Source organism: Scardinius erythrophthalmus (genome assembly GCF_964197995.2).
Source record: "Scardinius erythrophthalmus genome assembly, chromosome: 8".
NCBI lineage: Eukaryota > Metazoa > Chordata > Actinopteri > Cypriniformes > Leuciscidae > Scardinius > Scardinius erythrophthalmus.
Genome location: NC_138228.1, coordinates 32,804,686 through 32,817,202, shown reverse-complemented (window position 1 = coordinate 32,817,202; position 12,517 = coordinate 32,804,686). Strand labels below are relative to the sequence as shown.

Here is a 12,517-nt window from a genome sequence, read left to right as displayed (position 1 = left end):
CAACAATACAAGACAGACATTTCAGATTTTGTCAGATATTTTGCTCGCCGTGAACTTGTTAACACGGGTTTAATACAGTTGATCAACCGGAAAGTTTCAGAGCCTGGCAGCGATCCTTTCAAAATGCTGTAAGTGGTTTGAATTTGACACCTAGTGAGGAAATAGACTTGTTAGTCAAATGGTTGGGAAAAGAATCAGCTGAACACGCTAAACGTATGAGGTCAGTACACATTAATCAGCCAATGGAGGGTCTTGACAGAATATGGACTAGCAAATTTGTAACCAAATGTTCTGAGTGTGGAAGTGAGAAACACATTTCTGCACTACACCCAGGCCAAGCTCCAAAAGCTCAAGAAGCAGCCTCCTCATCCCAGCATGGCGGGGAGGAAGTTTCCACGCCACCGACAGAAGTGGAAGCGCATTGCACTGAAGTTTGCAGAGGTGACCTTAATAATAAGTCATGTTCAAAGATCAGCTTGGTAAGTCTATCCCAAAGGCCAGTCTGAGAAAGCACTGAAAGTCTATGTGATCCTTGATGAGCAGAGTAATAGGTCATTAGCTCGTTCTGAATTCTTTGATGCCTTCAAAGAAGATGGCCCAGCTTCTCCGTATACCCTTAGAACTTGTTCTGGAGTGACAGAGACCGTCGGCCGTAAAGCATCTGGCTACCAAATCGAGTCTGTAGATGGAAATGTAATCCTCACCCTACCAAGTTTGCTAGAGTGTAACAACATTCCAGACAATAGGGCAGAGATTCCCACACCCAGTGCTGCTCTCTATTAGTGATCGACCGATATATCGGTCGGCCGATAAATCGGGCCGATATTTGCGGGTTTGGCGTGTATTGCATCGGCCGATACGCGGCTGCTGCGTTCACCGATAGTTTTTTCCCGGCATTATTTGCAGACAGGCGTCCGCAGGCAGCTCTGTTGCTGGAGACGCTGCAGTTCACGTGCAGCCCATGCACTGCCCCTCCCACACAGTGCTGGAAGCCTCTTCAAGACAATGGCAAGTTTTAAACTTTCAAAGCATCTTTTAACTGTTTGTCTTAGCTGAAATATTGCCATACACTTTGAAAGTGGAAACACGTTGCTCTATATGTGCGTGCAACTAAGCAAGTTTGTGGGTCCAAATGGAAAACGCGAATGCCGAATGCCTCATCTATAAAACTGCTTGTCATTGTATTTAGGGAGCTGCAAATAGCTAAGTTTTGAGGCTATCCATATGCATACGGCAGCTGTTACGAACATTGGTCATAGGATTAAATAATGCTGACGTTGTTCCGTGATTCCGTGATATTTGTGGGAGTTTTATTCAGCGACCACCTGGCTGAGGTTTGGACGTGTGCTCATAAAAGGAGCGACGCGGTTGTGACACGCATGCGATGCAGCGCGCTCATTTGTCCAGGCGCTCCTATGCCGTGGTGAGATGAAAACATCTAAACTTTTCAGAATGCCGCAAGCGCACGCAGGTCATGTGACAAAAAACAACTGACCTTTCCATGACAACATCGAAAGCTTGGCCGCACAGCTGATCATAGCTGGACAGGGCGGGTTTTTATTTCTCATCTCCATAAATATATATGTAGTCGTAAAGGGCTAGAAATAAATTGATCCTTACTTCCTCGTCATCATGGAGAGCGCAGCTGGTTGTTGCGCTAATGGTTGCATAGCAACAACAGACATTTATTATGCTGCTTGCTTGTTGCTACTGTGTGCAATAGTGTAATTATTTTATTTATGCTTAAATATTTATTTTCAGAATTTATTTTCAAAATTTGAATTATGCTTAAATATTTATTTTCAGTATTTTCAGCACATAACTTTTTTTTTTTTTACTTGTTCTACCTCACATGTTTTTAATATTTGTCAAATATTGTTTTTTTTTTTAACCTGTTAAGCTGCAACCCCACTTTTGAAAAATCCCAAGAAATGACATACCCAAACTGAAACAGATACAGTTCATGAACCCTTTGTACTAAAAGCACAAGTATGATCTCATTTGAAAGCTGACACCTGGCAGTTTATTGTAATGTAGAATTAATTATTGTCATAATGACAAAAATTGTTATAAATAGCTTCAAAGTTTTGTAAAGTTATTAGAAATTATTTTTTATGAAACATCCTCATGAAAATAAAATTGAAGTTGGCCCTGGAGCAGTCTAGAAATGCTCTACAGCTAATGCCACATGTCTAAACATTTTATGTTTAAAATCTTAAGATAATAAGTCCAAAACTCTGTATTTAGTGAAATGTTTTTCAAGACCATGTCATGTGACTTTATTTTGATTTGATGCTAAAATGCTACTGATATTTAGTGTCATCTTCTTACCATCTATGCAGTATATTGTCTTTATTGTTTTGTGGTGCAAACGAGCCCCATTCAGTCTCAGTCTCCCCCTGCACACATTCACACCTCTCCAGCCAGGTTATGGCTCTAAATATGCATTTCTTTTGTCTGCATTAGTTACTAACGACTGGCTATTCACATGCTATTCATATGGTTTCAGTCACTAATTTATTTTCTCAAAGTTCACCCTTACATTCTAAACTGTTTTAAATGCATTTCTTGAATAAAGAAACATTTCAGTAAGCATTCAAAAAATAATAAAAATATAACTTCTAGGTGGCAGGTGCACCTAGGGCTAGCTAGCATGTTAGCTTAGCACACCATCAATACACGACAATTTATGAGATTAAAACCATGTTTGTGCTTATAAACTTACTTTATAAAGCAAATCGAGTATTTTAAATAATTTTCTGTGATCTAATTTGGCTTCAGATAAAAAAATCAGACAGAAAATATACTATTGTATACTGTTCTGCACAATGATAGTCTATATAGATTAGCATTACATTATAAATATAATCTATTATTATGGAAATACCTGGCATGGATTGAAAAACACAGGTAACTCAAATATCATAGCAAACATGTTTATTGTCTTCAAAACGACTGTATCTCCATGTTACAGCCATAGTTACAGCGCGATCTCTTGTTAGCTGTGTGTGTGTTCGAGGCTTCCTGGATTGTCACATGATTATGGCACTTCTTCATGTTCTAATACTGTGCACAGGGCAGCGAGGGCGCCCTCATGCTATTGGTATGAATTGAAAACGCATTAACAGAGTATACAAACGCTCATAATGATTACATCGACGCATTTGGGTATAAATTCAATAAATATTATTCCTGTCTATAGAAATCTGATGTAAACCTATGAGAATATATCAATATTTCTCCAAATCTGCACATTTTTTAGCTAAAAGCCCGGAAGGACGTTGTTTTGTGTATCGCTGTCATGACGACGGCACGGGAGTTTTTTTATGAATGAAAGCGGCTGACGCGCATAATTCATATCAAAGGTATCAACTCATTTTTTCATTTCATAACTCCTGACACAAATTAAGAAATAACTGTCGCTATAAGTTTCTCAGAATACAATAGTGGTCAAATTCTGAAACTTGAGTCTTATATCTTTGTAATGATGTATAGTTTGTCAAGGTATAACATTAAATCTGATAGTAACTTTGAACTATTTATAAAAAAAAACGCTTCAGTGCGCCCGCGCTCTGGCAACGGTTAACAGGTTAAGTTCAATAAATGTTCCTTTTTTAAATTGAGACTTGTAACATTTGTTATCGTCATTGTGTCATTTTTATGATGAAAAGCAGTATCGGCTCCAAATATCGGCCCAAGAAAATCGGCAGCCCGTATCGGTCATCGGCTAAGGCTGATGAAAAAAAAAATCGGTATCGGCACTAAAAAATCCATATTGGTCGATCCCTACTCTCTATCACTCTCACTTGAAACCTATAGCTCCATTCATACCAGAGTTAGAACAAGATGTTCCTATCATGATTATTCTGGGTCGTGACATTATCAGAGTCCATAAGGTTCGCAGACAGGTAAATGGTCCTCATGATGCTCCTTATGCACAGAAGCTTGACCTGGGATGGGTGATAGTTGGCAATGTTTGTCTGAACGGCATTCACAAGTCTACCACTGTGAGTACATTCTTCACTAACACAAAAGAACAACGCCCATCCATCTTTGATCCATGTCCAAATGTTTTTCATGTGAAAGAGAGAAACAGTAGTGATTGGAGAAATTACAATGGGATGTGTTCTGTAGAGCAACTTGTTTACAATCACAAGGGTGATCAGTTTGGTCAAGAAGTGTTCAAGGTAACCTGTGATGACAACAAAGTGGCCCCATCTATCAATGACCTGTCATTCCTTCACATTATGGAGCAAGAGCTGGAAAAAGACGAAAGAAGCAGCTGGGTAGCGCCATTGCCTTTCAAAGCTCCAAGGTGCAGACTCCCTAACAACAGATGTCAAGCCATGAAAAGGTTGTCAGCCCTGAGACGTAATCTAGAGAGAAATCCAGAGATGAAACAGCACTTCTTTACTTTTATGGGCAAAGTTTTTAGTAACAACCATGCTGAAGAAGCTCCCCCTCTCATGGAAGGAGAAGAGTGCTGGTATTTGCCTCTCTTTGGGATATATCACCCTAAAAAACCTGGGAAAATAAGAGTCGTCTTTGATTCCAGTGCCCGTCATGAGGATGTCACGCTGAATGATGTTCTTTTATCTGGACCAGACCTGAACAACACCCTTCTTGGGGTGCTAATGCGATTTCGCAAGGAAGCTGTGACCATAACAACGGACATTGAACAAATGTTCTACTGTTTCTTAGTGAGAGAGGAAGACCGCAATTTCCTAAGGTTCCTGTGGTTCCGAAATAATGACCCATCTAAAAAAATCATTGAGTACCGCATGCGGGTCCATGTTTTTGGCAACAGTCCATCTCCTGCTGTAGCCATCTACTGTCTCCGGCAGCCGGTCAAAGATGGTGATCCTGAGGTGAAGAACTTTGTGAACCGTGACTTCTATGTTGACGATGGTCTGAAGTCTCTTCCTACAGTTAAGGGCGGCAGTGGACCTGCTCAAAAACACAAGGAGGACTCTTGCTGGTTCCAACTTACGGCTTCACAAGATCGCTTTAAAACAAAGAGGTTCTAAAGGCCTTCCCACCTGAGGATCATGCCAGTGATCTCAAAGACTTGGATCTTGGATCTGACATGCTTCCTACGCAGCGCAGTCTGGGACTGAGTTGGAGTCTGAAGTCTGACACCTTTACTTTCGAGATAGCTACTGAAGCAAAACCCTTTACTCGTCAAGGTGTCTTATCCACCATTAATAGCATCTTTGACCCCCTTGGCTTTGTTGCTCCAGTTACAATTCAGGGAAAATCAATCATGAGAGAACTTAATAAACAGAATCATGACTGGGACTCCCCTCTTCCCAAAGAAATGGAGGAAAAATGGGACATGTGGCGACTTTCACTTAAGGAATTAAGTAAACTCCACATTCCAAGATGCTACACAAACATATCACCTTCTACAGCTACACGAAAGGAGTTATTTGTCTTCTGTGATGCATCAACAAAAGCAATAGCTGCAGTGGCCTACCTTAGATTGACAGATTCATGTGGAATCAACCATGTCTGCTTCATCATGGGTAAAGCAAAACTCAGCCCTGAGCAAACAGTGCCCCGTCTCGAGTTGTGTGCTGCGGTTCTGGCAGTAGAACTGGCAGAGTTCATCACTTCAAAAATTGACATACCCTTGGATGACACTACTTACTTTACGGATAGTAAGGTTGTGCTGGGCTACATATATAATGAGACGCGTCGCTTCTATGTGCATGTAAGCAATCGAGCCCTCCGAATTCGCAAGTCTTCACATCCAAAACAGTGGAAGTATGTGCGCACAGATGTAAACCCAGCAGACATACACTGTTAGACTTTTTATCGTATTTTTGCGGTAACTTACTGGCAGCACTATTGCCAGTAAGTTACTGTAAGTTCCCCTTTACAGTAGCTTACTGTAAATGTGTTATACGGTATGATGCCCTTACCGCAATTTCATTTTACAGTTAGATGCCCTTACCGCAATTTCATTTTACAGTATGATGCCCTTGCCGCAATTGACTTTTACAGTAAGATGTCCTTACCGCAATTTCATTTTACAGTAGTATGCCGATTTACACTATTTTATTATTTATAGTTTACATGAATGCTATTGAATTTAATAAATTCCAAAAAAGCGACTTGAGTCCATGTACATCAGCATATTCTTTATTCACTCTCACAATCAATTACATCCATTTTATTTATTTATTGTGATGCAACATTAGGCAAGGCAGTTTTATTCATATAGCACATGTCATACACTTTGCCAATTAAAAGTGCTTTACACAGTAAGGAATTAAAATAATCACAAAATAAAAGCAAGGAAAATTAAAGTGCCCCTATTATGGATTTTTGAAAATGACCTTTCATGTAATGTGTAACAGCTCTAAGGCCTCGTTGCGCATCTGCAAAGGGACGGATGGCCTGTTGAAACGTTGTGTCGTCGTAGGAGAGGAATGTGAACAAACGTTGACACAACATATCAAAGGTTGGCTTGCTCATCCTAAAATTTCGGACCCACTGCTTCTCGTTAAAGCTCGCCACAATATGCTCCTACCAGTCCTGAGATCTCTCTCGCACACAATAACTGAAGCATATGCGCAAACCCTTGAAACTAACCCTTTAAATACTATGCTAATCAGTTTGTGGGCCACGATTATCTATAACTGTGTCTATTAATGCAGTGTATCACTGAGAAACATCCTGCTTGAGTCGTCCTTGTGATGGAGGTTCGGGTTGAATAACTAGTTCTTCCAGAGTTTCATTATTGGACTCGCGTTCGGATTGATATGGTAAAATCGATGTCATTGTTCGTTACTGTGTTTAGTTTACGGTGTAGGAAGCCTCAGGACAGCTGATGTTGTTATGGCAATGGGTGTTTTTGTTTAAGACATGCGCGCTGTATGCAGTAAACCAATCACAACAGACTGAGCTGTCTGGCCAGTAGCATGTGGAAAGGAGGGATTTAGAGAGATTGATTCATCTGACGAGCCGTTTAAGAATCTTTGAAAAATGTGATGTGCAAATGTATAATATGAGAAAATTCAGTAGTAAATAGCATAATAGGGGCACTTTAAAACAGTTATAAAAACAATTTAAAAAGATGTAAGGTACAGTTAATAAAATGAATTAAAAGAGTAAAAAGATAATACATAAATTAACTTCTCTTCTGGCAATACACCGGTGTATCATATTTTTCACAACTCCCAGTTTTACTCTGAGATTTTCCCATGGTGATTACATACCCTTAACAACAACAATTTGTGGTGTTCTTGCGGCACGCCTAAGAAATCAGCATATCCAAAAAACCTGATTTCCCCCCAAAATCGTACATAAGAAGCTCTAGGACTGACTCACGGGGTAACCTCGGGTTCACTACCCCATCGGTCCGCACCCCAAAGATTTGTCCGGAAGCTCTAGGAAAGGAATCGATCCAGTCAGCACCCCACAGAACCTCGAGTTTAATTACACGTCAAACTCAATACTTCACCACAGACAGAGGTCATCAGCATGGTTTCATCTCTCAATTTCCCCAATTAAGTAATTTATGTTTGTCTGTTACCCAATTCGCAGTGCCATTTGAGTTCAGTTTAGAATCAAAAGGACGATGCAAAAAGAGAACTGAATTCTTAACAAATCAAAGCAGGGATCATGACAATACGAAAAAAAAGCATCCCAGTTGGGATGTAAACCACTGATGGCTGATCTGAAAAAAAAAAAAAAAAAACACAGAGAAAATGTGTGAGAAATGGTTGAGTTTGGAGTTGTGGGGTTTATTTAATCTAAATTTGTTCATGGACAGACGAGGAATCAACTTGTGCAACAGCAGTTATTACCAGTCAAGTTAGTTTAAATAGTATAGCTTTATTGCACATCCCTTGTTAGGGAACTCTGTTAATTGCCTGAATGTACAATTACGTTAAAGGTACACTGAGTAACTTTATGGCCCTTCAAACTTAAATCTGAAATAGAAAACTTTTGTAACATTACAAATGTTTTTACTGTCACTTTAAGTCAATTTAATGCATCCTTGCCAAATTAAAGTATTAATTTCATTTAACAACCAAAAAAAAAAAAAAAAATACTGACTGAACAGTAGTGCTTTCTATTTCAGATAAATGCTGTTCTTTTGAACTTTCTATTCAAAGAATCCTGAACAAAAAGTGTACAACTGAAAATAATCAGAAATGTTTCTTGATTCACACAAGTGCTCCTAAAAAAAGTTATGCTGCAAGTTCTCCATTACAATATGTTAATCACATAATGCATCTGATGGTTAGTCAAAACATACTTACAAAGCCAAAGATGCTCAGTGCTGAGGCTCTTAAAAGAGCCTTTGGGCTGTAGTTAGCTCCTGTTGACACAGGGAAAAGAGAGAAATAGAAGAAACATTATTTTTCAGCAATGATTATTGGCAAATGACTATATGTTATGAACATGATAAATGACAGATCTAGGATGACTGCTAGATTGATCAATTACACAATCAGATGACAGTTTTACCAATAATTGGCATAGAATTTAGAAAAATATTGTCCACAGCGCGAAAACAAATAAGCACAAATATGCACTGGAGCGTTTGGTTTGGCAAATCTGTTTCGCCAATATATTATAACAGTATCAAGTAACAGTATCAAAGTAGCAATCTCTTGCTTGCGTTTGAGGGTGCATAGCACCCCCATAGAGCCGGGCCTGGGGCAGAGAGAGCGCGAGGGAGTGCCTTTGAGAAAACGCGCTAGGCCTAACTTACTTCAAAACGCCACACATTTAACTGACGAGTAAAATATGCCATAACTGGTCGTAAAAAGGACAGAAAACCTTTGTTTGTGTAAATATTAGATTGGGTCCATCTACTGGAAAAGGCAGTCAGTCAATTCTATGGCATTTAATGGGATATTAAAGCGGCAGTTTCGAGGAAAATTAGACTGTCCTGTGAGGTGTTTTTAAAAGCCTATTAGATTTTATTATTTACTTTCTTCGTAAATTTAGCTATATTTAATTGATGTTGGTAATGGTTTACTTTGTAAAAGTAACTTATAAAATAAATTTGTTCAGTAAAAAGTACTTACCTTAGAAAACCCCCAGCTGGCGTCTAGCGATCCACTCTCTCTCAGCAGGGACGTCCGTTATGAGCGCGCGCTCGACACGTGACGTCACACAAACCTCAGTTTACATTCTGCCAGGTTGTTGCGCGGGCTTTGCAACAATTTAAATTTTGTGAGGTGTAAGCAAAGTTTATATATATATATATATATATATATATATATATATATATATATATATATATATATATATATATATATATATATATATATATATATAAAGTTTATATTAATTTAAAATAAAATTAAAATACATTTATAGAATTTATATTGCCTGTATGGGAACCAGTTGTGAATACCGGTGTATATATATATTTGTTATTGGAGAAAATGCTAATATAAAAATTACTCTGGTCTCTCACTAAGAACTAATTTTAAATCCTTCCATCCACGTGTTTTTATTTATTTATTTATTTATTTATTTATTTATTTTATTTAACTTTTAAACATCCAGTGTTTGTATAGCTTAAAAATGAGAATGCAGATTCATGATTTTCATCTGCAGAACAAGATGGGGGGGAAAAAATATAAAACATTATCATATGATATTTTAATATGCCTAAAACATAAATACAATATGCATATACAAACTTAAAAAAAATCTGTCTTCTTCATTTACAGTAGCACTACTGCTTTTGCGTAAACAGTAAATACCCACAATGCAGTGCATATTACAATAGTTAACCGTATATAATATAAGTGGTATTTTACTGGGATTTTTTTGTGGTAAGTTACTGTAAAATTACGGCAAAGTTTAACAGTGTAGCAACAAGGTCTGTCACTGCTGCTCATCTCCAAGACACCAATTGGCTTCAGGGACCAAAGTTTCTGATAAACAACCCTCAGATTCTACCTGAAGATAAAACACATGAGCTTGTGAATCCTTCTTCAGATGCAGAAGTACGTCCTCAAGTCTCCACATTGAAGACCAGAATGATGGGTAAGAGTCTTGGAGCACAACGCTTTTCCAGATTTCCCACTTGGAAGTCCATCACTCAAGCTATTGCACGTCTTCTTCATATATCTTGTCAGTTTCATAAAGGCTCAACAACAGAAACATCAAGTTGCAAGGGCTGGCATTACTGTTCAAATGCTCCAACAGTTGAAGAACTCGTATGTGCTGAAAAACAGGAGACATATGACCAAGAATATAAGAGCTTGGGAACCGGGGATAAGTTCTCGAGAAAAAGTCAGCTTAAAGCCTTAGACCCGTTCATAGATGCAGACGGCCTGCTAAGAGTACATCCTTACATCCTGTTTTCGGTTGAAGTCCACAGTAGTCGATTGTCGAGTTCACGCACATAGGTTTAGTACGTACGATCATGCGCCCGAACTCGACAATCGACTACTGTGGACTTCAACCGAAAACAGGAAGAAAATACAAGTATGTGCGCTGGCTGAAATAACATCATTTTTATTCATATCTTGCACATCTACTGCAGTCAGATTCACCGCGTGTTGACTCTGAAGGAATCACTCACATGGCTGGGCACTTGTAATGACACATCAAGGATGTTGAGAGGCTAAAAGCAGGTTTAAAACTTGCCCCATTGAAGTCAACAGGGTGCAAATTTTAAAAAGAGGATAACACGGTGTAGGCAACACCGATTTTTGTCGTTGTTCTCTGTACTGACAGCACCCCAAATTTACAAAAAAATGAGCTCAATGTTAAAATTGACTGGAGTTCTCCTTTAACAGCGACGGAAGTCGCACATAAGCGACTCAAACTTGCAGTGCTTTCAGATGGAGCAGCATTTACTACTGATCAGAGGCGTATGTCACTGACAAAGCTGCGCATAAAAAATAATCGCAATAAGCCAAATCGGTTTAAGTGCGATTTTTCATGTTAATTGCGATTAATCGTGCAGCCCTAATCACAAGTAGACAAGGGAGACACATTCCAATTTACACCTGGTGTTTTAATCTGTCTCTTTTGTCCACTTTCGACCACTTCTGTCCTGATTTCTTCAATGAGAGTTTCAAGTACCAAAAATTAAAATATCGTATCGGACTCGTTCTGGAAAAAGTGGTATCGGTGCATCCCTAATTCTAACCAATTAGCATGCAAAGCTAACTTGAGGGTATTGCACCCATGGAAATTAAATGTGTTAAAAAGAAGAAGAAAAAAAAAGAAAAACATTGTTCTTTCCGGACAGATGGAGTTGGACATGTTCAATTCAGCCTTGCAGACCTTTTTCACGAGTAGACATAAGGGACAAACCCTGTTCTATCAGTGTCAGTACTTTTCTGGTCAAATGCTAATTTTGTTGAAGATCATGACTTTTCTGTTAAACACGGTTCACTTTGTTTTTTAATTGAGAGTTCAGATAACTTTTGCCCCTGTTTTATCTTATCTAAAATCTGTCAAGACTGAAATCAATGATTGAACTGCATCTGAAAAAGTTTAAGCAGAGAATTTTAGAACTTTTTCCAGAGAATAATGTATATTTTCCTAGCGTTAGTCCTGCTCATTTGCAGTGTCCGCTACATCGGAATTATCCACACACATTGGATTTGGTACTGAGCATTCTTTTTTTCTACATGAGAAGGAATTGGGTCCTGTCACCGAAGTGGCAAATATGGAGTGCATTACAGCGAAGATTAGAGATTTGGGGGGGATTGATGGCAGACAACATGCAGTCACAATTAAGTGGCTTATTCTCAGTGTTATCAAGTACATCAGAGAAAAGCAAGAACTGGAAAATCTTGTGCAGACCATAAGGATGAGTAGCACTGTAGTCAAATTCAAAGCTGCACTTTTGTTCATGAGATTCTAAGATCTGATTTGCATGATCATTTCTGCTATCTATTTAGGATTATTATTTATGTTTTGTAACAAATTAGCTCAAAGGGGAAATATTAATAATAACTCATAATTACCAATTATGATTAATTATTAATATCTGGGTCAGTTAATTAGATTAACTTGAGGTAGCTAAATTAATATTACAATCAATTACAACCCACTATCAACGTGAAGAAGCAGCAGTTGAGGCCAGAGAGAAGAGCTAAGAGAGGGAAGGGCTAGCGAAGAGCCCTTTTAAAGCTTGACAAAAGGCACACCTTGCAGGGCTGGCTCAACCAATCAGAAAGGGGGGATTTCTGAGGGGAGTTTCCTCTGTGGGGAGGATTTATGACGCTATCTCAAGTGTGGTTAGACATCTGCCTTACCTCTTTTCTATTCATTAATGCTCAGATAGATATAACAAACCCACATTGCATTCTAAGAGAAGGAATGTGATGTACATCAAAGTGTGAGTCATTAAATGAGGATTAATTAGATAGGAGACATGATACAGGTAAGGTTACGTTGACCGTTGGTTGGTTGTATAATAAAATGCATAGCATAGTATATACATAATAGTACACAAGACAGTCAATCATTCACACAGTTTCTGGGATGCATGTTCATTTATAGATCAGTCCGTCTATGGTTA

The 12,517-nt window shown here is 38.6% G+C and overlaps 1 protein-coding gene across 9 annotated transcripts in view; it reads left to right on the top strand.

The window, feature by feature from the left end:
• mthfsd (methenyltetrahydrofolate synthetase domain containing) overlaps window positions 1–12,517 on the top strand; it is a 142,854-nt gene that overhangs the window by 67,045 nt on the left and 63,292 nt on the right. The window lies entirely within an intron of this gene.